At 37.7% G+C, this 25582-nt stretch overlaps 2 long non-coding RNA genes across 2 annotated transcripts; both read right to left on the bottom strand.

Annotated features, from left to right (window-relative positions):
* Nucleotides 1–1798: 1798 nt before the first annotated feature.
* On the bottom strand, nt 1799–11231 carry LOC120231312. Its single transcript, XR_005528302.1, has 4 exons — nt 11041–11231; nt 10526–10708; nt 8989–9097; nt 1799–2412 (listed from the first exon to the last, which is right to left on the bottom strand). It is a non-coding gene; the product is annotated as an uncharacterized LOC120231312 (long non-coding RNA).
* Nucleotides 11232–18961: 7730 nt separating this feature from the next.
* LOC120231275 lies at nt 18962–25379 on the bottom strand. Its single transcript, XR_005528298.1, has 2 exons — nt 25264–25379; nt 18962–19192 (listed from the first exon to the last, which is right to left on the bottom strand). It is a non-coding gene; the product is annotated as an uncharacterized LOC120231275 (long non-coding RNA).
* Between the last annotated feature and the right edge of the window lie 203 nt (nt 25380–25582).

Genomic DNA, 25582 nt, shown 5'->3' with positions numbered 1-25582 from the left:
GTCGAACTTATGTGTATTATTATTAAATAATAATGATTATTTAAAGCAAAGAGTCGCAATCAACTCATTTCAGCAAAAAATCCAGCTAGCTTAAAGCAGATTTGAACAAAGCCATGTACTTTGCACAGCCCATTTCCCAAGGCCTGAGATAAGAGCAATGAGCATCCAGCCATACCATCCCGAATATCTGGACAGAACCTGCAAGTTTCTGTGGAATGTCTTTGTGTTTTGGGTTATGTCATTTGTATGTTTTGTCTACACAGCACCGAATATCTAGGTGTTTGGGAACATCCAGATGATGGACTAAAAACTTCTTGTTTTGATGGGATTTGGGCATTATAACCAAGAAGCATTTCCAATCAATAACACTGACATCATCAACCTTTGAAAAAGTATATGCTTCCTTTTATTTTAGATCGGCGAGAGCATAGAAACTTCCTAACCATAACATTGTAAGTCAGTTTTGCATATTGACTTCCATTTGCAAAAATTATAGTATGAAATGCCATAAATTATAAAGCAGTGAATATGCCTCTAAAGTTTTAGAAACTTCTCCCTCGTTGTCTCCTCTGTTTTTCCTTTTTTACATTAAAAATTTGATCTTTGCCTTATTGCAACTATGAAGAAATCTAAATCTGAATAGCCCTTTTTATAATAGTCAGTCATTGTTTGTACTTGCAAAACTGGATTAAGAAATCACTGGTATTCTTAACACATGTTTTTTTTTGCCAAAGAAAATTCAACATATTTCTGCTTAGCCTTGAAATTTCCACCAACCAGACTGAGTGATTGTCTACCACCCACACTCTTCTCCTTGGCGTCCCTACTTCCCCAGGGAAATCTCAGCTTGAAACCCTTATAACGTGTACAAACTTCTCTTGTGCCTTGTGTTACACCTGTCCTGCAGGTGAAATGACTCCCCAGCTGCGCCATGTTTTGAGATCTAGCACTTTTTGTCCGTAAAAAGCAAATCAACGTCTTTTCTACATTTTCCCCTTTCCGTCCTGTTCTATATCTAAAATTATAGACTGGACCCTTCTATTTGATGGGAACACCTCTCTGCACTTCCTTTTCTTATTTTTAGGTATCAAACTCCTCCTGGATCATAATTACTTTCTTAAGCATGACCATATTACAGTGCATGTAATGAATACAGCTTCCTCCTTCCTTCCGCAAATACCTGAATTATTCAAAATCCACCCTTCCTTTTCCTCTCCCCTTCAAGCCAACACACACACACACACACACACACACACACACACACAGCTTTTAATTTTTTTAAATGTTTTTAATGTTTACTTATTTTTGAAGGAGAGACAGAGTGCAAGTGGGGATGGGGCAGAGAGAGAGGGAGACACAGAATCTGAAGCAGGCTCCAGGCTCTGAGCTGTCAGCACAGAGCCTGACACGGGGCTCGAACTCACCAGCTGTGAGATCATGACCTGAGCTGAAGTCAGCCGTTTAACCAACTGAGCTACCCAGGAGCCCCCCCCACACAGAGCTTTTAAAAATTAACATAAACTAAATTTTATCATGAATATAACAATCCAGCCTTTCTAATTGGCAGCTCCCCCTTGCTTTACTTCTATCCTAGTACTATGGAAAAGAGAAATATAGAATAAATGCATTGTTTATTGTCATAATAACAGATATATGGAATTTTAAAATGTTTTCCTTTATTCAAACGATACATGCAATAAGTAAACAAATAGTATTATAAAGCTTATTCCAAAGAATGCCCCCCAAAACTACAATCCACTTCCTCACATGACTGTTTCTGAGTTCTGCTTCTCAGATACTGAGAGTTCCCTCCATATTTCTAAGTGATTTGCTTTTTCTTTGTGACCTTGGGTGTTATCTAGCTTACAACTATGGAAGCTATGAATTTAGCGCTCTCTCCCCATCTGTTCCTGTCCTTTCTTTCCTCCTTTCCTTTCTCAACATGCTTCTATCACAAGTTTTAGACATATGAACATTCTGTGTTTACATTATTATTACCATGTATGTATTATTCATGAGTGAGCCAATAGTCTATAGAATATTACATTTCCTTTTCTGTATGTTTATTTTTCCCTGGAATTAGTCATTGTCCCTCACCATTTTTTCCCCTACTACTGCCAATTTTTACCAAACTCTTCAAAAAGAGTTGAAAACTCCTTTAAAACCACCTCAGGTGATCCACTGATTTCATCTGGGGGGAATCGGGTGACATCTTTCTGGAATTTCTCCATCCCCTGCATCAAGTAGGGATTAGTTGTTCTTTTGGGCTCCCGCAAAGTTGCCAGTGTTGCCTTTACTTCATCCTAGGAATTGTCTTCCCTTTCTCCAGTGTGATTTCCCCAGTTTCCTGGATTCTTGTCTTCTTTGTTACTGATTTGCTCAGCACCTTTGTTAGAGTGCATCGTCTAGTAGCTTCCCAAGGAAAGGTGAGAGAGAAGCAATTTTAACATCTTTTTATTTGTAAATAGCTTCAAGGTTACATGGGTGTAATCATATATTACACTTTCCCCCAGGTTCTCCTATTCTTAACATTTTGCCCCATTTGTGCACACACACACACACACACACACACACACGAGTGTTTGTGTAATATAGATAAAAAAATTTTTTTTCTGAACCATTTACAACTAAGTTCTAGTTGTACATAATGGCCCTTTATCCCTGACTATTTTAAAATATATTTTATAAGAATAAAGATATTTATATATATTTATAGATCTGTCATCAACTTTGATAAATTTAACATTGACACAATAATCTACCATTCATATTCCAATAGATCAATTTTGTCAGTTGATCCAGAAATGCTTTTTTAATTATTATTTTATTCCCTTCTACTACAGGATCCAGTCTAAGATCTGGTATTGCATTTAGATTTCATTAATATTCTTTAATCTGGGATAATTCTATAGCCTATCTTTGTCTTTTATGATGCTTTTTTCCAAAAAAAAAAAAAATTACCACCACTCCCTTCTTTTTAAACAGGATGCTCCTCATTTTGGTTTCCTGATGTTTCTTCATGGTTAGATTCAAGTTATGCATTCCTCATCAGAATTCCTGGTCCTACACGCTTTTTAGGGTGTCACATTTGGAGACATCCACGTACACCTGTCCCTTACTGGTGATGTTAATTTTGGTCACCTGTTCAAGGTGATATTTACTGTTAGATAGCTTGTTTTTCCCTCTGCAACAAGTAATCTGTGGGAATACACTTTAAGACCATGCCAATGATCTCTTCATTGTAATTTCCTCTTAGATTTTGCATCCATGGATGATTCTTGCCTAAACCAACCTTTACTTTGATGGTTGTAAATGATGATTTAACTCCTGTACTCCCTTCACATTTACAAGTAAATACTCATCATTCTACTAAAAGAGCCTTCCTTTCCCTTCCCTTATATCCATCCATCCGTCCTTCTGCCTTCTATCTACCCATCCATCCATCCATCCATCCATCCATCCATCCATCATCTATCTATCTATCCATCTATCATCTATATCTATCTTTCTATCTATCATCTCTCTATTCTTGGATTTCTTTTTTTCCCCAATGGTTTATAATTTGTTACTGTTTCTACTCTCTCTCTCTAGAATTCCTATTTTTTTCAAATTCTGGAATGATCCTCCAATTTTCTTCTCTTTTCTGTTTTTCACCTTTTGGTCCTTTAATTCTACTTTCTGGGACTGTTTCTCAACTCGGTCTCCTAATCCTTATATTGACTGGGTTTTTTTTTTTTTATGATTTTAGCTATCACAGTTTTGGTTTTCAAGAGCTCTTTCTTGTTTCTGATTTTACTTATGTCTTGGATGCAGTATATACTCTTCTTTCAGAATATGACTGAACCTGTTTTCTGCTCTCTGCCTTGTTCCTATTTCTTTGCTGTGAGGTTTTGTGATTTTTTTCTTCAGATTATTGAAACCAAATTATTATTCTTATTTTTATTATTACTTGTGTGCCTGTCATGTTGGAGGTGTTCCTCGAATGTCTAGTGATCTTTGACAGATTCTACTTAAGAGTGGGGCATGGGCAGGGCTCGCTGACCGGTGGGCGTTCAGTGATGTAATTTGGTGGGGCCCATTTGTTTCAGTGAGACGTCTCCACGTGTCCGTGTCTACATTTGTTTTCTCTTGAGGCAGTTTCCCAGGGGAGGATCATCCAGTCTTCTGGTTGGAGGAAAATGTGATGACTGTGGGGATGAGTGGGGAGTTAGAGGCCTGGTGGGGGGCAAGAGGAAGATACAAGCTTGGATGCTGGAGCACAAAGAGGGTGCTTCTGCCGTGTGCTCACCTTACCCTGCATTATGCCTACAGTCCCTGCTCCCAGAGCCTCTCTCTTTCAATTTCTTCAAGGAATACATCTCTGTTCTTGTATAGTCTGAGAGAGGAGTAGTCACCTAGCTGGTTGGAGTAATGGAGTAGATGGGGGCAGCTAACTGCTTGTGGTACAGACTCTCAACCCATCCTCAATCCTCTCCATCCCAAGGTTCACCTGATGTCTCCAATTCCTGAACTTTTTAGAGCCCTGTAGAATGAGTTAACTGTCTTCTCATTGCCTTCTGCCATCTGTAGATTTAGGTTTTAGCTTTCTCCATTCCATTAAGTCAGTTATGACGGGTCCTTCTACTTTCCATGTCTTAGAAATTTGTGGAATCTTCCATCCACTGTCATCTCCTCTTTCACTCTCTCTGTACTACTGAGTTTATGCCATTTAAAATTCCTATTCTGTCTTCGATAATGCTTCATAGAAGAACAGAGGTAAAGATATGAATTTGATGAATCTTATCAACTAGAATATTAACAAAAATTTGAAATAGGAAGCAAAGTCTTAAGATTAAAATTAGCATTCTGGCCACTTGCACTTAATCCTTTCCAATTCAAGTGGAAATGGCTGCCAGGTATGAATTCTACATACATAATTTTGTTTTGTGATCAAGGAGAAAGGCAGGATCCTCAAGGATTAATTTGGGGGGAGGAATCTATAGTCCACCATTTAAAATGACAATTCAGATATAACATAGGAAGTAGGGATGGATTTAATAGGAAATTTAATCATAAAACAGAACATAAAGAGGTGCAAACTTCCAGTTATAAAGTAAGTCACAGAGATGAAAAGAACGGCATAAGGAATATTGTCAATAATACTGTAATAATAACATTGAATGATGATGGATAGTGACTACACTTACCATAGAAAACACTGAATAATGTATAGAATTGTCGAATCAATATGTTGTATACCTGAAACTAATACAACATTCTTTTTTTTTTAATTTCTGAGAGAGAGAGAGAGCATGAGCAGGGAAGGGTCAGAGAGAGAGGGAGACACAGAATCTGAAACAGGCTCCAGGCTCTGAGCTGGCTGTCAGCACAGAGCCCAACGCGGGGCTTGAACCCACAAACCGTGAAATCATGACCTGAGCCGAAGTCGGACGTTTAACTGACTGAGCCACCCAGGCGCCCCCAACATTCTATTTTAATTATACTTCAGTTAAAAAAAAGAGAACAGAGCTTAATTTTCACGTGTTTGACAACTGATATCAGATAGTCATTTTGTGCCGGGCACCATACTAGGTGCTTATTTCCTAGATGTTCTTGTTGGATCATCATTAATATCCTCAATAGGAGAAAGTGTATTTTTGACAGGAATGCAGACAAACTCAAGTTACAAAGATGAAATACGGAAACTGTGGTTGACTCTATACAGTAATAAAACTAGAGAGTGATTGTAAAATATAATCTGTGTGGGGAGCAGTTTGACTTATCTCAGAGGGATTTGCCCAATAAAATATTACTTAGGTATCTAAGGAAACTGTGTTTTACGATTTCATGACTAACTTCAAATTAAGCAATTTGCCTGAATCAATCATTTATTTATAAATATTCATATTTTGGGACACCTCGGGGGCTCAGTCGGTTGGGCATTTGACTTCTGCTCAGGTCATGATCTTAAGTTCATGAGTTTGAGCCGCGTTGGGCTCCGTGCTGACAGCTCAGAGCCTGGAGCTGCTTCAGATTCTGTGTCTCCCTCTCTCTCTCTGCCCCTTCCCTGCTCGCACTCTGTCTCACTCTCAAAAATAAATAAACATTAAAAATGATAAATTCATAGTTTTGTGAAACCACAGCCAGTTTTTGGGTAAAGTTTATCTTATCAAACAGTGACATAAGGTAGGAAAAGGAAGATCCATTGGATGGTCTACTATAAAAAGTGGAAGAAAATCCATATGTTGTTCAGGATTTTCAACTTGATGGCCCATTAAAATCTTACTGAGTTTTAGTTGAATTATGTGACAAAGGAAGGAAGGAAGGAAGGAAGGAAGGAAGGAAGGAAGGAAGGAAGGAAGGAATAGTTTTCCATACAACTTATTCACGGTCTTTGTTGTTGGTAACAGGCAGAGGGAAGGGGGATTGTGGAACCCTCTATAATACATTGTCGAATGAAAATAAGGAGGTCGTAATATGTGTATAATATGTGTCTGTATGAGAGAGTCTAGAAGTGTTTACACAAATGGTTAAAAGAGGTTAATCAGGGGTACCTGGGTGGCTCAGTCAGTTAAGCGTCAGACTCTTGGTCATGGGTTCCAGCCCTGCATCAGGCTCTGTGCTGTCAGCATGGAGCCTGCTTGGGATTCTCTTTCTGTCCCTCACCCACAGGGTGTCTCTTTCAAAATACATGAACTTAGGGGCGCCTGGGTGGCTTAGTCGGTTAGGTGTCCGACTTTAGCTTAGGTCATGATCTCGTGGTTCGGGGGTTTGAGCCCCGCCTCGGGCTCTGTGCTGACTGCCAGCTCAGAGCCTGGAGCCTGTTTCAATCTGTGACTCCCTCTCTCTCTGACCCTCCCCTGCTCATGCTGTCTCTGTCTCTCTCTCCTAGAAATAAATAAAACATTAAAAAAAAAATACATGAACTTAAAAAGATTTTTTTAATTCATTAAAAAAGAGGTTATGTCAAATTTGCAGGCTACATTAGGCCAGGTGATGACATCCTTGTTCCCCATATGTGGGGAATGATGTGGAGGGGCTCCTGGGTGGCTCAGTCAGTTAAGCATCTGACTTTTGATTTCAGCTCAGGTCATGATCTCACAGTTCGTGAGTTTGAGCCTCATATTGGGCTCTGTATTATCAGCAAGGACCCTGCTTAAGATCTTCTCTCCCTCCCTCTCTCTCTCTGCATCTCCCTGCTCGTGAGCTACTGTGTTTTCTCTCTCTCTCTAAACAGATAAATAAATAAACTTTTAAAAAATGATGTGGGGCAGAATAAATGCTAATCTACTGCTCATGGAATTGAAAATTAGTAAGCTACTTTAGAGGGTAATCCAGCTTCACATCAGAAAAATGCAAAATAAAACAACAATGAGGTACCATTTGGTGCATATCAGATTGGAAACACATTTAAAATCTGAAAATACTAAGTGCTGGCAGACAAGTGGGAAAGTTATACTCTGTATTCTTGCTCCAGTTTAAATCCAAAGGATCACTTTGAAGAGCATTTTGCCATTTGCCAATAAAGTTGAAAATATGCTGTGACTCAGACATTACAGGTTTTCAGTTTATTTCAACTCTTTGTTGATTGAGTTATATCATCAAGTAGACTTTTCAGAAATGGTTTATCTCCAGAATCCTTGCTTATCTGACATTGCCTGTATGTACCTGTTGCCAAAATGACACTGGGTATAGAACTTTTGAGTCAAATCCCTTATCTCTCAAAACATTTAGATGTTGCTTCACTGTTTTCAGATGAATGTTTAAAAGAAGGAGTCTCAAGCCAACTTAATTCCTTTTCCGTGTGTAGGAGGCTTGACCTCTTTTCCTATTGGAATTTCAGAAATATTTCCATTACGGAATATATCTTTGACTTGGTTCTCCATGTCTTCACTCTGTCTTTTTATTTCTAACATGTTTCTTTGTTCTGGGACTGAACCGTTTTCTCCTCAGTTCCTTTTGTTGACCTTTCCAGGTCCTTCTAGAACTTCTGCTGTCTTTGTGTTATTTCATGTTGTCCTTAATGTCCTCAACAGTGTGAAGAATATAGTATCTAAACATTTCTTCTCCTTCCAGGATAACTTTTCTTCCAGTTTGGATTCTCCACTGCATTTCTTTCTTTCGGGGTGTGGGTAGAGGGCTCTGGAGGGAGACTAACACATTTTTGCACAGGTCCCATTTCACCTAGTTTTACCCCCTACTTTGGCTTGGCAATCCTATCCTGGCCTCTTTGCCCCCAAATAATGTAGGCAGATTCTCCTTAACTCCAGACCTTGTTCATCTGGGTAGTATTTGTGGTTTTTTTTTTAAAGTTTATTCATTTTTGAGACAGAGAGACAGAGCATGAGTGGGGAAGGGGCAGAGAGAGAGGGAGACACAGAATTCGAAGCAGGCTCAGCACAGCACAGACAGCACAGAGCCTGATGCGGGGCTCCAACTCACAGACTGCAAGGTCATGACCTGAACTGAAGTCAGAGGCTTAACTGACTGAGCCACCCAGGAGCCCCAATTGGGTAGTATTTGAATCCCTCTCTCAGGACATGATTTTAAGGGCTCTTGTTAATGGGTTGTGGTTTCGTTCTATTCTTGACCTGTCTGTGGAAGCAGGAAGGGGCTGGAGAGTTTGGGACATGGATTGATGAGACTGTGGAACTTCCTCACCTCTTTAAGGAGCCCTGCATAACAAGGCCTTTCTGTTGAGTTGGGGGGTGGGGGTCTGGCCTTGTAGACAAATAGTTGGGGTCACTGAGCGCTCTTGAGTTTAACTACGTTCCCCTGTTTCGGGGTCATCAAGCTGGTATAGTGAGTGTGCAAACATTGGCTGTTTCAATTTTCAGTTTGGTGAAACATTTGATGTGACCTAATGTTCTCCCTCCCATCTGCTATCCAGGGATTTTATTGGCTACTTAAACAAAAGGAAACAAATAAACAAAATTCCCTTTTACTTTATACCAAAGAGAAAAAGAGGTGAATTCTATGAGGTTTTCTAAATTGGCTCATACTATTTACCTGAAGTTGGAGGGTGGGGCTTCAAGTTAGAAGTCCTCTACCTTTTGTCATTTACATCTCCACTCTTCAAACCACCAAACCTCAGCGAAGTTTTCCAGAATCCCACAACCTGCACCAAAACCAAGAATTGGACACTTAAACAACTGAGCCACACAAGTGCCCCTGCATTGACGTTTTCTAATGGTAAATCGTGCCCTCAAATTCTTATGTGAAAGTTTTCACCTACTTTTCTTTAAAAAATCTTTAGTGGTCATCATTGCTATTTCTATATACTTATTCCTGCAAGCAGCCCACAATCCAGGAGAAGATGGAACATAGGATCTTTTAAACAAAATACATTTGGTTATTTTCAGCCCTTAAGGAAAGGAGCAACTATAGTAACAACACAATTAGAGCAGACAATTCTATTTAGGTTTGTGAGTCACATTATCCTAAAGGTTATCTGTCTGTTTTTAGCTTACCTTTAATATCAATAAGAAGAGCATGAAGAAAAATGAAAAAATGTAATCCCTTCCAAGATATTATTAAATTAGGTTTACATAGAGTTATTTTTGTCAGTTTTTCCTTTCCTTTTCTTTTTACTTTTTACAATATCTTCTACTTAAATATACCCAACTTACGTCCATACGCAAAAGGCCACTTGGGGAGGATTTATATTAATAGTCTAACACTAAAATTTCAGTAGGAAAATCAGAAAATGGCATCGACAAGCCATTTAATGAAAGAAATACAATTAAAAGGCACATTAAAAATGACGTTCACCTCATTAGTAACCAAATGCATTTCAATGAAAAGAAAATACCACTCTTTGCTTATCACATTCACAAAGATAAAAAATAATTTTATTCTAAGTGTTGAGAAGAATGTAATGAGATTCTGATATAAATAAAAAGCGAATACAATCTTGAAGGAATGCAATTTAAAAATTAATAGGAAGAAAAATTTGAAGTTTTTTCCCTGACCTAGACATTCTTCTGCCAGGAAACTATCCCAAAGAAATGACCAGAGAAAAGTATCAGTACTTATGTACAAGAATATTTATTGCACTATTGCTTAGAAGAAGAAAAAAGTTGAAAGCAACCTAATGTCATATACTAGGGTAATGCCTAAATAAATTGCATGACTTAAGATGAAATATTAAGCAATCATTAAAATTGTGTTTTGGAAGAATTTTAGCAGTATGGGGAAAGTCCAAACTGTAACATTAAGGGAAGAAAGCAGACTGTTCTACTTATGTTAAATAACAATATATCATACACATAAAATAAATCTGGAAAGAAATACACAAAATACCATCAGTCATTCCATCTGAGTAGTGAGATAATAGGTAATCTTTATCTTAGTCTTTAAATTTCATTATATTTTCCAAATGTAATTCTTTACTGAGCATGCATTATTTTATGATAAAATGGTTTTAAAAAATATATTTATATTTATATATACCACACATGATATCTTTATATGCACATTATGTCCTCAGCATATTATATACCCTTAAAATGACATATAAGGTCTTCGTGGTAAGTTCCCTACTTACCTCATTTTATTTTTTACTCTTCTCAGATCTTTCCACTTCATTTTAGTCATGCTGAACTACCTGCAATCTCTCCAAACGTGTTTATCTACAGATGCCGTGTTTTCTTTCTTTCTTTTTTTTTTTTTTTTTTCTTTCCTTCCTGGAATGCCGTGGGCTTGATTTCAGGAGCAGAGACATTCATTCCTTTGGAGGAGAGACTTGTAAGAACAAGACAGGGCCTAAGGTCTAGGGGGTTGTGGGGTATCTGGCAAAACACCAAGACAGGAATCCAGGCAGAGAAATAGGGTAGAACCCCAGTTAGCAGAATTGAGACACCAGGCATCACACTAACGAAGTAGACCATAAATGCACTGGAACTTTCCTTGAGCCCTGGCTAGAGCCCCTTGACTCCAGTCCATAATGCCCAGCTAAAACACTGTGGTCCCTATTCCCTAAGAAAGGCCATATTTCCACTGAAAAACAAAATCTAACTCAATAAATCAACGCATTCTAAGGCTGAATAAAAACCAGCTTACAATTCTGACATCATTGTTTATCTTCACGAGGATCAAATGATGAAGAACTTATTACATCCTTAATCCTTACTGAATAATCATAGAGGTCAACCTTTGGCAAGCTTCACCTAAATACGAGCCTCTCAACCTCTTTCGCATCGTGGAGCCCATAGAAAAGGGCATTTACACGGCACGCAGGGCTACATCCAAGAGGGCGCTTGTGGACAAAGAAGATCAGTGTTGGGTCTCTGTGGGCCCCGGGCCCTGCCCAACCTCCCCTACGGCTGATCGCTATCTGCGCACACCTGAGACACATTCCCTGCACACCGGCTCTGATCTACATCATTCCAAGCAGAGACACATCGAGTCTGTTTGGAAATGTCCCCAGGAAAGGAGTTTCTACCCTTCTTACTGAGGTGAACTCTTCCCGCAGATGTTGCTATGTGAATACCAGCCAGACATCTCTTATTTTAAACACATGCTAATCTAGCTCATGTTTTAGGACTTTATTTTGGGTGCACAGTCATGATTGCATACTTTAAGAAAGCAATTTCCTGTCCTTTCTTTTGTATAGCACCTTCCTCTACTGCATACCTGACATACAGTGGCCAGACTATGACTTGCATTTTCATAGATTGCTTCATAAGTATCTTTTCAATCAGGAGTCAGCAAAATTCTACAGGTAGATACAGAAGTAAATCAGTTAGAATCAGCCAACAGTTATTTTCCTCCAGTTGTGTGGGACCATATCATAGATTCTTGGCGAAGGAACAAAGAACAAAAGAAAGAGAAGACATGACAAGTTTGTGTGGACCTCTATCTTCTGGTGTTTTATTATTCATTAAAAGCAGACTTCTCACCCCCCTTCTTATTCTCTGCTAAAGGACAAGCCCTAAGTGTCCTGCCTCATTTTGGTGATTATATTTCAAAGGAATAATGGACGTGGCATTTATCTGGAAGCACTGATGGGCCACTTATTTTTAAGTAAATAATATAATGATATCTCTTACAAACTACTTGGGTTTCATCTCTTGCCACCAAGAAGAGAAATATGATCAAGTATCTTTTGACTTTTTAAATTGCCATTTACCTGAACTGGTTCCTACCAAGTGGTTAATTGAGAGGAGTGGCAGTCTAGACCACAGATTTGCTGTTTTTTTCTGTTCCTTTTCTCTTCCCACCCCCCCCACCCCAACCTTCTCCAGTGTAGATGTGTCTGTGCTTAAAGCTGTATTATAATGTATTTTTTTCCTACGGCCAAATACTTTCTTAAAATGATACATATATCCCTTACACTAAAAAGTATGGCTTGCTTAGTTCCTGTTTTCTTGATAAATAATACTTAGTCCTAATAGTGACAGTGGCAGCCTTACAAGAATTTCAAAAAGAGGATTTAAGTAAATTCCCTACTCTACGCATCTTGAAGAATATCTAGATGTAGGATGAGCGAAGCTTTCTCACCATAACTTTTTAACAGAAACTAGTGATTATATGGAACTGGTATTTTTTTTCAGTGCATATAAACTATGTTACTTGCCATAGGTTTATAGAATAGGATGTGTGGGCAGGCTTGTATGAAGCTGTTTTCTTTCATCTTAGTCAACATGCTTATAATTTGGTGACCTGCCAATGGATTAGGGGTGGGGCCTTGCATTATGGCTTTATAGGGCAATTGGCTAGATTTTTCTAGCCCATGTGGATGACTGAAAGCGGACACAGCCCACAGCCTACTCAGCCATGTTTTTCTTATTTTAAAAATAGCTAAATTATACCCAGCAACTTTCCTCCTAGGTATTTAGCCAAAAAAAAAAAAAAAAGAAAGGAAGACACATATCTACATAAAACTTGTGCACAAATTTAATACCAACATTATTCATAGCAGCCAAAAAAGGAAAGTGATCCAAATGTTCATCAGCTGATGAATGTGCAAACAAAATGTGGTCCGTCCATACAATAGAATATTATTCAGCAATAAAGAGCAATGAGGTACATACTACAACATGGATATGCCTCAAAAACATGCTAAGTGATGGGGCCTGGGTGTCTCAGTCAGTTAAGAGTCTGACTTCGGATCAGGTCATGATCTCGCGGTTCATGATTTCAAGCCCCCCATCAGGCTCTGTGCTGACAGCTCAGAGCCTGGAGCCTGCCTCAGATTCGGTGTCTCCCTCTCACTCTGCCCCTCCCCACCCCACTCACGCTATGTCTCTCTTTCTTGAAAATAAACATTAAAAAATTAAAAAAAAAAACCCTCATGCTGTGAAAGAGGTCAGTCACATGACACCACAGTTCCATTTACACAAAATGTTCAGAATAGACAAATCTATACAGACAGTAGATTTGGCTGCCATGGCTGGGGGAGAAGGAGGTAAGGAGAAGAGGGGAATGACTATTAATAGGTATGGGGTTTCTTTTGGAGAGATAAAAATGCTTTAAAATTGGTTGTGGTAATGTTTGTACAACTCTGAGTACGTTGAGAACCACTGAACTGTACACTTTAAGAAGATTATTGGCAGGTATGAATTATATCTCAATAAAGCAGTTATGACAGTAATAGCTCAATTATAACTCTCTACTCAGTAAATGTGGGTTGGGAATAGTGACTTACTTCCAAAGAATACATTACAGAAGGTGTGGGGGGTGGGGAGGAAGAGTCATTTCACAGGGAGAAACCTGACAAGTAAGTAAGCCATGCAGTCAGGTTGATATGATATGTTGAGAACGCCACTTTGCCTTGGTCTTCCTCCCCCAAACCCATAAATCTGAATAAAGTATAGGCTTTAATAATAATATAGTCTTTAATAATAATAGATCCATATTGGTCCACTAGTTGTGACAACGTTACCATACTAATGTAATATGTAAATAACATAGGAAACTGGAGGCATAATAATAGTGCCTACCTCACTGGTTTCGGGGATTTAAATGATTTAAGCCATTTTATATATAATGTTTGAACAGTACCTGACAAATGGTAAGTACTCGATAAGTACTCAATAAGTGCTAGCTATTGTTACTACTATATTACCCTGCTTTCTTTCTGGTATTTTATTTCAAAATGAGGCAGTGATTAAGAAAAAGTCTACCTAGGGGCGCCTGGGTGGCTCAGTCAGTTAAGCATCCAACTTTGGCTCAGGTCATGATCTTGGGGTTGTGGGTTCGAGCCCCACGTTGGGCTCTGTGCTGACAGCTAGGTCAGAGCCTGGAGCCTGTCTTCGGATTGTGTCTCCCTTTCTCTCTGCCCCTCCCCCGCTTGTGCTCTCTCTCTCTCTCTCTCTCTCTCTCTCTCTCTCTCTCTCCCCCCTCTCTCTCTCTTTCTCTCTCTCTCAAAAATAAATAAACATTTAAAAAAATAAAGAAAAAAGAAAAATGTCTACCTAGTGTAACTACAAGCCTGACTGTTTTTCTAAGAGGTTCAGAAATGCTGCCCTTTTCCAAAGTTTATGAAGTAAATGAGTGCTTGTTTCAGAAGGAGGTGATAAAGAATTGAATATGCAGGTGCTTTCTTCTTTTTAAACCTCTACTTTTTATATGAAAGGGAAGGAAGTAAAAGAAGATATGTACCCAAGGGGGAAAATACAAAGTCAATACATTATTTTGAATTCAGAATTAGTGGGGGGACAAATAAATGAGAAGTGTAGCATTTCCTCCCATGGAATCTCACGCACAGAACAAGTAAATGGCAAACTTAATTTTAATTATAATTTTTTCACTGTTACTCACCTTTATCTTGTGACCATCTTTAGGGGCAGTAAAACTCAGTGGGAAATTGCACAAAGAACTCTAAATACAACTCGTACCCTAACGAAAACCACCTGGCTACAAATATTACATACATATAAAAGATCAGTCATAAAATACTGAATGCCCAGATGAACAACAGATAAACCATAAATGCTTTTTTAGCATACATATATCTCAAATATTGCATAAGAATAGTTCTACTAGACAATTATTCCTCGTTTATCTGAAATTTATATTTAACTAAGTGTCTTGTATTTTTTTTTTTATTCTTTTTACAAATAGTTTATTGTCAAAGTAGTTTCCATATAACACCCAGTGCTCATCCCCACAAGTGTCCTCCTCCATGCCCATCCCCCCTCCCCCCCACATCCATCAGTCCTCAGTTTTTGTCAGCATTCAAGAGTCTCTCATGGTTTGCCTCCCTCCTCTCCCCCACCATTTCCCCCCTTCTTCTCCCCCTTGTTCCTCACTTAAGTTCCTCTTAATCCTCCTATACGTGCAAACATATGATATTTGTCCTTCTCTGCCTGACTTAAACCACATCTTCTTGATCCATTCGTCCACTGATGGACACTTAGGCTCTTTCCATGTTTTAGCTATTGTTGAGAGTGCTCCTATGAACATTGGGGTACATGTGCTCCTATGCATCAGCATTTCTGTATCCCTTGGGTAAATTCCTAGCAGTGCTATTGCTGGATCCTAGGGGAGTTCTATTGTTATTTTCTTAAGGAACCTCCACATTGTTTTCCAGAGGGGCTGTACCAGTTTACATTCCCACCATCAGTGTAGGAGGGTGCCCGTTTCCCCACATCCTTGTCAGCATCTAGAGTTCTCTGATTGGCTCGTTTTAGCCACTCTGACTGGCGTGAGGTGGTATCTCAGTGTGGTTTTGATTTGTATTTCCCTGATGAGGAGGGATGCTGAGCATCGTTTCATGTGTCTGTTGGCCATCTGGATGTCCTCTTCGGAGAAGTGTCTGTTCATATCTTCTGCCCATTTCTTCACTGGGTTGTTTGTTTTTCGGGTGTGGAGTTTGGTGAGTTCCTTATAGATTCTGGATATTAACCCTTTATCTGATATGTCATTTGCAACTATCTTTTCCCATTCCGTTGGTTGCCTATTAGTTTTGTGGGTTGTTTCCTTTGCTGTGCAGAAGCTTTTAATCTTGATGAGGTCCCAATCGTTTATTTTTGCTCTTGATTCCTTTGCTTTGGGGGATGTGTCAAGTAAGAGGCTGCTGCGGTGGAGGTCAAAGAGGTTGTTTCCTGCTTTCTCCTCTAGGGTGTTGATGGTTTCCTGTCTCACATTCAGGTCCTTTATCCATTTTGAGTTTATTTTTGTGTATGGTGTGAGAAATTGATCTAGTTTCATTCTTCTGCATGTTGCTGTCCAGTTCTCCCAACACCATCTGTTAAAAAGGCTGTCTGTTTTCCATTGGATATTCTTTCCTGCTTTGTCAAATATCAGTTGGCTGTATACTTTTGGGTCCACTTCTGAGTTCTCAATTCTGTTCCATTGGTCTGTGTGTCTGTTTTTGTGCCAATACCATACTGTCTTGATGATGACAGCTTTGTAATAGAGGCTAAAGTCTGGGATGGTGATACCTCCTGTTTTGGTTTTATTTTTCAGTATTACTTTGGCTATTCGGGGTCTTTTGTGGTTCCATACAAATTTTAGGATAGTTTGTTGTTCTAGTTTTGAGAAGTATGCTGGTGCAATTTTGATTGGAATTGCATTGAATGTATAGATAGCTTTGGGTAGTAATGACATCTTAACTATATTTATTTTCCCTATCCATGAGCATGGAATGTTTTTCCATTTCTTTGTGTCTTCTTCAATTTCCTTCATATGTTTTCTATAGTTTTCATCATACAGATCTCTTGTATCCTTGGTTAGGTTTATTCCTAGGTATTTTATGGTTTTTTGTGCAATTGTGAATGGAATCAGTTTCTTGATTTCTCTTTCTGTTGCTTCATTGTTGGTGTATAAAAATGCAAGTGTCTTGTATTTTTATTTGCTAATTCTAGCAACTCTTCCCAAGGGTAAGTATGCTTTTCAATGTTTATGATGTTTTCTTTCTAAAATTATCATAAGAAACTTTAAAAAATTAACAGCAGCCCCTCTGCATATCTCGTACATTTTCTAAGCAGCAATTCTGTAAGCTGTAGTTAAGGATGCTTTCTTTCTAAGTCACTGACTCATAGGCAAAGAAAATTAGAAGTTACAGCAATTCTGTCTTTAAAGAAATACAAAGTTATCATATCGCCAGCTCTCTCATCTAAATTCAAGAAAGAAAATGGAAAAAACATGAATAAATAAAAGAGAAACAGAGAGAAGAGCGAAACAGAGAGAAGAGCAAACATAGAGACAGAGGGGAGCCTGCAGAGGAACCTAGAAAAAGACCAAGACAAAATGCAAAGGTGGGAAAAGGGGAGGGAGAAGGCATCCTAGCTCTGAGGCGTGTCAGGGGAGCTATAGGCTCATGGAGGCTATGGGCTTCAGTGGGTAGTGGTCACCACAGCCTGACTGATGTCCCCCCAGGGTCCAGATGCATGTTCTCTGACGAGGGGATGTGAATGTATCCTACCTATACGGCTGCAAGGAATCCTCTGATTTCAGCTAAGATGAGACCTTTGGATGTGAAGATAGGAAGGAAGGAAAGCAGTGGGGAAGGAAAGGGGAGAGAAGCAGAGGGAAGGAGGTAGAGGTGCCCCAGCTTTCTTTTTACCTTATGCAATGTTTTATCTATCTCAACAAAAGAGAGACTTTTTTCTTTCTAAAAAATGGGTAATCTCAAGTTTGCCTTGGAAATTAAATGTCTTTGTCTCTGCCTCTCTCTCTTTCTCTCTCTCTCTCTCTCACACACACACACACACACATACACACACGAACACTACATGATTACACTACATGTTTGACCGTGACTCAGTTCATTTACATTTTCAGCATCCTTGAACCTGGCCAAATGGCAAAGGTGAGGAAGAACTGAGTCACCAAAGATAAAGTGTAATTCAAGTAATCCATCTTAAAGATTTAGTTGTACATTAAATTGTTACCAGACCTAAAGAGTAGGACTTTGAGGAAAGATTTTGAGCTGTTATATTTTGGATCATAAAAAAAAAAGAAAAAAGAAAAATGATATAATAGCATTTTACTACTGAGGATGAGGAAATTAACTTCTATTGTGTGTTCCTTTTTTAAAGCACACAGCTATGCACATTTTAGAGAAAACTTTCCTTATGTATCATCAGAATAAAATATAAATGTGGTCCTGGTCAAAATGTGGACATATCAAAACTCTTTTCTTACATGTGTCCCAGTTGTCTGGAGAGAAAATGCCTAAAATCAAGAGGCAAAGATGGCAAGAGTAGTGTTTGGGGTTGTTTAATTTAGAAGGAAGGCTGGATAATAGCCAATAAATTTCTTGGCTTTAAATAAGACCCTGGTGACATGTTTCATTTTGATTTCTGAGATTAATTAATTATGGGAAAAATCTTAAGATTTATTTAAAGGGTCACATGGGAAAAGTCATCCACCAGTTAAAGGGGTTTGGTCTGAGATTGAAGAGTTCCAAGATAGGATGACTGGCATGTGGAAAATTACCAAGAAACAAGTAATGGCCACTGTTCTTGTTTTCCAAATTAGAAAGGAGAAATACTTTTTGATACCACTATAGAGATCGTTAGAACCTTTACAATCTTTCTTGGTAAACAACTTGGGGTACAGCAAGCCCAGGAAACATTTCTGAATTTTCAGTGTTGTATCTCCAGCATCGAATACAATGCTTGGTGTGTGCGTGTGTGTGTGTGTGTGTGTGTGTGTGTGTGTGTGTATTATATATACATATATAATAATATATATAAAAAAAACAATAGATTATATTACCAAACCCCTTAAGTGGTTTTGCAATTCAAGAGCAGCTTCAATCTCTGATAAATGGATAAACTGGAAGATTAACAAAAAGGTCCAATGAAGAAATAAATACAGATCACTTTACTGGTTTGGAACTGTTTTGTCAATTTAGCTTTCTTAAGCATTTGCTAAGATTACTGCAAAAAAAACCAAAACTGAAAACAAAAACAAAAACAAAAAAACTCCAAAAATGAGTGCAACCAAAACATGGGGCTTTAAAGAAATCGACAATACCTTAGTTCAAGTTAAAAATGCAAAGATGAAGATTTAATTTTGGTCTGTCTTCTATCTATGTCTAAGAACATTTTCGCATGCTTTATTTGTTTTTCAATTTTTGTTGTAAACTACAGAATATGCAAGAGAGATTTTTCTCCCATGAAATGCACCCAAAGCCCAAACACACGCACACACAGTTTTTTAAGGGAAAATATAAGACACGAGCAAAAGATCTGGTCCAGAGAGCTAAGTTTTAGCTCATCTTCTCCTGAGTCACATCTCCTGGTTAGTCTGAGGTTTTCTGCAAAGTTAATAAAAATAATGGCAATGTCTCATGTATGATCACAAACTCATTCTTCTTTCTCAACTTCCCTCTTCATCTCGTGCCTCTCCTCTGTCAGAATTTTTTACAACTTCTGATTATTTCCTAAAAGTTGTACTAATGGTTTGTTCCAAAAAGTTATGTTAATAGTTTGTTCCATTTATTAATTACTACTTTCGCTGCAAACAATTTTTAGCCATGATTTAATTCTTTTTTTTTCTACCAGATGTCCCTTGCCTAATCTGCCTGTAACTACAGATTTTGCAGCTTTCCACATACATTGCTTCATATTTTCCAAGGAAAAAGATTACTTTTTTTTAGAAATGCCATTATGTGAATATTACTCTTCTTGCACAAAATTCTGAGGAAGCTTAATTCATCGCTATCAAGGCCATCAGTTTAGGTGAACAAAGCCTCAAATACGTGTGTCTTCTGATTGGCACAAGTAATAAGTTTTGAGGGAAATAATTAATCAAATAATTCTCAAAAATTACAGAGTAAATAGCTGTAGTTTAATTAAAAATCATCAAGTATTCAGTTAAAGCAAAGCACTAAGTTATCTTCTATAATAACCACTCTTCCACTTAAAACTGTTCCGTGTAATAAAACTCAGAAAAATCCCTTTGTGCTACTAATTACTATCCCACGATTTTTGTCATATTCATGCCAAGAGTAAAACTTTCACTTTTGTGCATAGTACTAAGTGGAAAGTGGGCTTGAATTCTTTTTCCTAATTTAGGAAGACTATTTATTCAGTAGCTGTATTTTTTTGGCGCTGCATCGGGATACAGGTGCAGTTCCTTTCTAGATTTCACATTGTCTGGAATGTTCCATGTTTTGATCCAAAATATACTTTATGTTCCACAAATGAGAGGAAGAGCTTAGAGGCCGGGATTCTTTTACAAAAGTAATTTTTTTATTCCTTCAAAAAAGTCAGTGTTTTACATATTTTATTCACACTTTCATGATCAATGGGAAACCCTTCCCCATATTTTACTATTTTTCTCACCATAAAAAAAAAAACACACGAGTTTCTGAAAAATTCAGAAAATATCAAGAAGAAGAAGAAAAATCCCTAGTATTCTATAAGGCTTTTTAACAATTTGGAGTGTTTTCTTCAGGTTATTAGTAGATTTTACATTTTTCCGGAGGTTTTGCATCTGCTTTTTAAATAATATATTGTACGCCCGCCATTTTTTATCGTGAGTTGGAAAGCCAATTTGGTTGACTGCTATTTCTCCTCAAAAACAGTCCAAGATTTGATGATATGAAATTGGGTGTGGGAGGGGGAATTCAGAAATAAAAATATCTGCTGGGGCATAACAGAGAGAAGAGTATCAAAGGGAGTCAGCATGAAGACAATTTGTGCAAATTGGCGATGCTCAAAATGTACCACACAAAGCTTAAATTGCTTTGAATTTTTATAGCTTATTGAAGTTAGTAAAATCAGTTTCACCTAATTAACCTTTCTAAATCTTTTCCAGTATTTTTTAGTCTGAAAGGTTAATTATGGGGTTACAAGTGTTCAAAAGTATTAGAGTGTAAGAAATGTTTACTGGGGGGCGCCTCGGTGGCTCAGCCGGTTGAGCATCTGAATTCGGCTGGGGTCACGACCTCAGGGTTCCGAGTTCAAGCCCATGTGGGGCTCTGTGCTGACAGCTCGGAGCCTGGAGCCTGCTTCAGATTCTGTGTCTCTTTCTCTCTCTGCCCCCTCCCCCGCTCGCACTCTGTCGCTCTCTGTCTGACTCTCTCTCAAAAAATAAATAAACATTAAAAAAATGTTTACTGGTATCAGTATTTTAGGTTTAACTAATGAGTAATAACTCTTAAGTAGTCTCCAAACACCTTTTGGCTTGAATAAAATCATGGCAAATAAACTCTTTCCCTCAAAATACAGTAACAAAGTAATAGTAATCAAGGCCTGAGATATTATAAAAGTATTACCCTTTATCATATGATGCAGTTAGGGTCTCTAAGCCATTGTGTGCCAATATTTAATTAATCATTTCTGAAGACAAACATTTACTTTCTTTTCAAAATTAAACAAAGAAACATGAAGCCTTATTTAAGATTTAGATTGGGTGACATTACAGAATCTCAGGTTTGCTCCTTTTTTCTAAGCAGTACTCATTTTGGATGGGTGCTGAGCTAACATTTTTTGACTCCCGCTGCCAAGCAAAATCATAGGTTTTGTTTGGTTTTGTTTTTGACAATCAATACCCTGACTGATGATGGCCCGGGTGAGTAAACTTAGAAATTGTCTTCGCAATTTTCAATTACATTTATCAAAATGACAGCACATGTCACCCTTTGCTCTTTCTGTCCACTGGACATTAGCTAATTCTTTAAACTGGGAATTTTTTGCAAGGATCTAGAAAAAGAGCGAAGGGGATATGTGCTGCCAGATATAATGGAATACACTGTAATCATATTTTTGTAAGTAACTTGTAGATATGTGCTGCAATTTCCTAATAACTATTACTTGATTTCTCCAGCAGTTCACTCAGAAATTACATTCTCTCCCACAATACAAAAAAGTAATGTCACAAAGGTGAATTCTAAGATACATATTGACAATAAAGGGCCGTAAGCACACAGTGGGCAAAAGTTCTAGCAAACTTGAAAAATATTTAACTGAACAATAATGGAGCAATGCCAAATGCTAAAAGTCACCAAAGATAATTTTAATTGTTGTAGATATAATGGTGCTCAATGACAGCTGTTTTGGAACAAAAAGGTTATTTCCTGCAAATTTCAGTAAGTTTTCTCCTAAAATAAACTCTCATTGATTGTTAAAATTACCAATTGTCCTTAATGGCAAATGGACACCAGCGCTGGCTAATGACTTTGAATACGGAGTCATTCCTACATGTTGATTTGTAAACACTATCTGGAGGAGAAATTAAAAAGAAATAACGTAGTCCAGTGTTATTTCTCCCTATGGAGATATTACAAGGCTCTTATGTAAGAGAAGTAGTTGAAAAAAATATCTCAAGCAAAAAGTACTTACGAACTGAATGTTGCAACTTTCCCAGTAAACACAGCTTCCTCTCTCCTTTCCCCTCTCTTTTTTTGGAAATGACAAGAATAAGCTTTTTTTAAAGCTAAAATTTGTTAAATTACACATTTAAAAACTTAGTTATTTAACAAAAGAGACACAACTTCTTAGCAAATGCAAATATATTTTTTGTGTTGGCCTAATAACACTAGAATAAACTATGTTAGATGCTGTGTTTATTTATATATTAAGAGTCTATTTTTAACTGTATTTTGACCCGAGGTTATAATTTTATACATTACGCATAAAGCTCCAATGTTATTTCTTGACTTTATAAGTTTTTAAAATTTGACAGCTACTTGAGTTAAAGTAACGTGGGGACATACAAAGATAAGGAGGGAATGTTTCTTTTTCTTGAATCTAGAGACATGGTCATTTAATTCATTTACTATTAATTCATTATATTGTTTCAACTGTTTTCTAATTAAGAAAAATAATGTGTGTTCATAATTTTTAAAGTTAAAAAGTTCTGAAAAAGGTAAAGAATAAGAATCACCTTGAATACATCCCACCACCCAGAAATAGCCACTGTTAAGACACAAACTTACTTTTTCCTTGGTGTTTGTCTATTCATGCATGCATATAAATATATTTTAAAGCAAGATGTGGATAGCAACTTGTTTTTTAAAAAGATTTTAGTTATCAGTTTAACAATGATAAGAAAAGAACTAAAATTTATAGGAAGAACTCTCACTGTCCTTTAATATTTGAGACTTTTTATTTTATCTTACTCTTATTTCCGCCTGTGGGATCCACGGCACCCAATTACATATGCTCTCGAGGTGGCATTCCAGTATTTTTCACTTAAGTCTTCCTTTTAAAGAACACTTGGGCTTTGGCAAAATATTTATGTAAGGCATTTCGTATATCAAAACAATGCATTAAATCTATGTTTTTAAAAGATTAAAAAGGTGAGAGAAAATTTCTATGAGGCTTAGTCTTCTCAAACAAGAAATTAAACATGGAAGTAATTTAACATAATTGCTAGTGTTTGCCAATCAAAAGTTTTAGGACTTAATTGTTTTCTTTCACTCTCTTTTGTAGGATACATTTAAAAATTTACCCTGTAGTAATAGTACACTGACTTTAAAAAGGATAGAACTGTGTGTTCTGACATGAAAAGACCTTAGTAAGTGAAAGATTCGCGGAACAATACATTTTAAATAATTTATGTTGAACAGCTGTGAAAGCTCATGTGCTAAACTACATACATCCTTCCATCCATAAGAAAATGCATAGAGAAGAAATTAGCAAGAAACGCCTCAGTCCGGGAAGGGAAGTGGAAGTGAGGAGGTAGTAAGGGGGAACTTTTATAATGTATTCTAGATATTTCTGTATTCCTTTCAACAAAAATAAATTCTTGCATTATGGGTATAATTATTTTTAAAGGAAAGAAGTTAAGGTGATCCAACCCCATATTACCTTTTGTATTGGCCCCTTACTACTCTGAATTCTAGTCATTTCTGTAACCATCTAATCTCTTCTAAGAAAATTAAAATCTCCTAAAGAAGCCATATGCATTGTACTTTGCATTTCCCCCCATAGCCCTGGCATTAGTGCCTTGGCACACTGGGTCCTAGTATGTCTGTCTTCAATGTATGAAATCATGAACTAGAGTACGATTTAGATGTCGCACCATCAAAGCTGCAAAACGATTATCTTTTGGAGAGGAATGTACAAAGAGCTCTGGTTAAGGATTTCATTATAAATCCTTCATAACCAAGAAACATTGGATTGCATTGTCCTTTCTACTGTAATTACTAGAAGCTCAATTTAAGTAAAGTTTATCCACATTTGCATGCATTAAAAAATAAGATCTGAAAGACCTGAAAGCAATCATTTCTAGGACCACAGAAGGCCCAGCTAAGAGGTTGGCAATGGGCACTTTTTTTTTTCCTGCTGCAAAAGAACCCTGGGCACTCCATCGGTGCACAGTAACTGATGGAAAGAAAGAGGGCATTCGATTTTATAACATGAACAGACGAAAGAAAAGTAAAAAGGGAGCCTATCCCTGGCTGTTAATATTTGCCTTGAACTAGATAGATATGATCTAGTTTTATGGCAAGTACAGTGGTGAATTGTATTAAGTAAGGAATTCGGTCTACTTTATCATGAATTATACTAACTATATTAATGGATGCCAAAATGAGAAAAGATGGGATGGACATTTATTATAGGTGTTTTCTTTCATAAAATGTACTTATCCAGTACCAAATAGCTTCAGTTACTCAAACTGACGTCTTCTTTCCAGATGTATTTGGATCTAGCCACAAGAACCAGAAATATGGCTAAAAATGCATCAACCTCTTAATTCTTGATCCTTCTCTTTCTTTCTCTTCACTGACTCTTTCTTAGCTTAAAATCATGTGCAGACCTCTCTCTTCTTAAACACAAAAATAAAAACCAAAGGCCATAAACCCTCCTTATTTAGACTCAGTGTCCCCTTTGTAAAATCTATGTTCCTTATTTCACTGGTCAATGTTTCTAAAAAGACATCTACAGATATTATCTCCTTTCTCGCCACAGCTGGTAACCAGAAATGACTAAGAGACTGGACGCAGGAGTAGGTAGGGCCGAGTTATCTTTGATCTGTTGCGTAGAAGTTGTATGACTCTGGTCAAGGCCTCTCTTGGTCTCAGTTTCCTCAGGTATCATATGAAGATAACAGTAATAATAATATTGACTTCCCTCAGAAGGCTGAGGTAAAGACTAAATAGCATGACATTTACAATCCTTAAGACATGGTAGGTGGCTCAATAAATATTTCTGACTGATTTGGCTTCTGCCTCTCTCTTGTCTTTCACCTGTTACCAGGCTTCCCATAACTGACTTCTCTGTGCCACCTGAGAGGATTGTTTTCTTCTCCTTTGACTTTCATTGTACCAAGCTGTTCTCATTTCCCTTTTTTCTATTTTGCTGGCTGTTCCTTACGGGATTCCACCCACCCCTTCCAAGCTCATCTTCCCCAGAGATTTCTCCTCGGCCTCCTCACCTTCTTGTTCTCCCTGGCGATCTCATTCACATCAGTGAGTTCGGTTGCTGAGAGAGCAATGACAACTCCATGTTATATTTCCATCCCAGACCCTTTTCCAAAGTTACAGGTGTAGGTCTCCAGTTGTGTATGGACAACTTTACTCGGACGTCCCTCACAAACACTCGAAACTCAACATGTCTCAGCCTGACCACTGATTGCTTAAGGCGGAAACCTGAGTGCGAGCTTAGACTTATGGTCCCTAGTGCACATGTTTTGTAGAGTGCTTTGTTTTTACATTTTTTCCAAAGGCCTTGGATCCTACCTCCTATTTTTGTAT

Source organism: Hyaena hyaena, unplaced genomic scaffold (assembly GCF_003009895.1).
Source record: "Hyaena hyaena isolate Hyena2069 unplaced genomic scaffold, ASM300989v1 scaffold_56, whole genome shotgun sequence".
Taxonomy (NCBI): domain Eukaryota; kingdom Metazoa; phylum Chordata; class Mammalia; order Carnivora; family Hyaenidae; genus Hyaena; species Hyaena hyaena.
This window is presented reverse-complemented; position numbering and strand designations above follow the sequence as displayed.